Raw genomic sequence first — 3,003 nt, 5'->3', positions numbered from 1 at the left:
GAGGGAGGTGGTGGGGAAGGGGTCTTACTCATTAATGATGAGATTAATAGACTGACTAAACCTGTTGCACTCTTATGTTTGCCAGAGAAATGCAGCATATACTGACATAATCAACAATTGAATTTTTGACACTTCATGTAGCGCCCTCTGATGTTAAACTAATCTTTCATCCCTCATCCCCTGTTATAACCTTCATTACGAGCAGGACTTGCAAGTATTTTTGTGGTTTCTTTTAGTTCACTTCACTTGATACCACTCTAGATGTGCGGCATTGGATGTAGAAAGTGAATCCAAGTAGAAGGTATACACACAAAACGGTCAACTAAGGAATTGCAGCAATTGGCGCAGGGTTGTGTTGAGGTGTGGGAGTGCCACTCAAATGGCTTTTATTGTGTTTTAACTGATTGCGGTAGGTTATGTGATAGGCCACCCCAGCATGATATTGGTTGCATTTCTCTAAAAGGTGGTTCTGTTTCAACGTGCCCTGGTAGCTCACCCAGTTGAGTCTGCGCCCCGTATACAGTACGAAGGCTGAGTTGCCTTGGATGTTGCCTTGACCAACTGTCACTTTGCTTGTTTGAAAGACATGATGTCTCTCTCTCTCATGGGTGGGCCAAATTCTCTGGTCGGGCAAAGCAGAGAAAGGGGAGGTAACCTTGCCCTTTATGACCTCACAAGCACCAAGATTCCAGATTGTCCCATGTGAACTTTCATTTTCTCAAAGACAGAGCAGGTTACCCAGGGCTCAGTTTATACCTACCACCGTTTCTAGCCACTGGGGGACCATAGGCAGGCTGGGGGATTACATGTTAATGTTAAACCTTATAAAGAGAAATTTTCATGCCATGGGACCTTTAGTGTAAAATTCAAGTAGGTACAAATTGTACAGTACACAAGTAAATGTGCTTAACCACTTTTTAACCACTTCTTGTTGTTTTCCCAAATGTAGCTCTAATGCTTCCTAGGTCCTATTTATAGCACACAGATGGTTGACAGCCAGACTTGATTTACATGGTCAAACAGTACCAGCCAGTTACTGTACCTTTCTAAGGTTACAGTATGCGGCAATGTCTGCCTCCTTTTTTTTGAAGATTCTCAGGCCCATCTTCATTACAGTTTGTCAGCTTCTTCTTCATTAATCAGAAATGTGCATGCGTCAACGACTGAGCCACTGTGGAAACGAGTCCCTCGATGCAGGGGTCAAAATGGGAATCTTTGAAAGGGGGAAGACATATCAGTCTACAGGGACAACCAGATGGGGGTGTAGATGCCAATGCTGTTGTGTTACACGTCATGCCTCTTCTGCCCTAGAGTGCCGGCATGCTCTGTGAAATCACACACTGGGCTGCCTTTGCTTAGTTCTGTGTGAATACTCAAGGCCGGCATAACAGCAGCAATACTGCAGAATCTGTGAGAAGTGATACAAAGAGCAAAATTTACAGTGCAGAAGATGGGAGTAGATTTGTTGCCATTATATATAAAGTAAAATTATTTTTATAATAGAATGTGTGATCCTCATAAGTCACTTTGCATCCTCAGGCTAGCCTTAAACATGAATTTTCTTATTCAACCTAACATGACTCCAACCTATCAAATTACTACTTTAGTCACACAAGAATGCAGTGGTGGAATCTAAAAGAGAGCATTCACTCTTCTATTGCTTACTTGCATACTTTTACACAAGTAATAAAAGTATTGGCCTTAAATCCTGCCCTTCTAGATTCTTTCAAGAAGAAGGGTTGGATAAAAGAATGTTTATTACAATAGAATACATATTCCAGAGACAAGTTTTGCAAATAATATGTATTCATAGCTCTCCCTAAGTTTGTCTAACTCTTTTCCCTTTCTGCTTGATCTTATGTGCACAGGGGGGTTTAGTTGCTGTGTTTTGTCTCCAGAAGGTTAGTGTCTAGCAGAGCTCGTCATGCACAATAGATAACAGGTCTCAGACTGCTACTGGAGAGGATCTTCACCCAAACACAGAACGTTTCCCTGACCACCCTTGGCCCTGCTTTTCAGAACTGACAAACTCAGCAGAGCCATGGTTGGACACATTGTACAAAAACAACCTTCTTATTTAGAAGTGAACCTAATAATCACACTGAAACCAAGCAGATTATGTGTAATGCTTTTGCTCTTTAGCTCAAAACATAATAGATTTAACACGCATGATTAACATGATGCACTACGTGAATATAATGTTTATGAACACACGATATGAATACATTTTATGCCAACAGTATGTATACAGGATTTTTTTTCTATAGTGTGGTGTTGCTACTTTTACCATTGCAAGAATGTATTGTGAAATGTTAAAGGAGGGGAAATACGTTAATTCACTTTGCCGAGATTTAGATTAGAAGATTGATATCAATCAATCTATGTGTGTTAACTATGGAGCTAAAGCAAGGGGGTAATTAAGACTGGAAGCAGGGGGAAATGGCTGGACTGGCCATGTCCAACTTTAAAAGATATGCCAGCCTATACTATGGCTTCAGAGTTTTAGAACTTAGGACAGAGCCAGGCAAGTTGTTTCCCCCTAAACTAAGCTGATTGCCTGATGGCACTAGCTTCTTTTTAACGTCCAGATGTAAGAGCGGTATGGATCTCTTGAATTTAACTCTTGGAAAGAAAGCATCTAAGCTTTCCCAAAATTCCTATTCCTTTGCAACCTGTTACATTTCATGATAAAATTCAAGTTCAAAAGTCCTTTGGATCATTATGGCAGGGTATCACAAGTTGGTATCGTTCAGTGCATCTATTTTCACAGTACTAGTGACAGAGCTGTTGGGAATGGTGACTAGGGAGAGTAATTTAAAATGGCCGTGATGCAGAAAATGGAATCGCAAAAGGAAGTTAAGAGCATTGCAATGAGTGTGTACGTGTGTCCACAGTATAATGTGTGCATAAGTACAAGCAGTTACATATAGAGAAGGGCAGAGTGTGTGTGTGTGTGTGTGTGTGTGTGTGTGTGTGTGTGTGTGTGTGTGTGTGTGTGTGTGT

This window comes from Etheostoma cragini, chromosome 21 (assembly GCF_013103735.1).
Source record: "Etheostoma cragini isolate CJK2018 chromosome 21, CSU_Ecrag_1.0, whole genome shotgun sequence".
NCBI lineage: Eukaryota > Metazoa > Chordata > Actinopteri > Perciformes > Percidae > Etheostoma > Etheostoma cragini.
The sequence above is the reverse complement of the archived record's forward strand: the minus strand, read 5'-3'. Positions refer to the sequence as shown.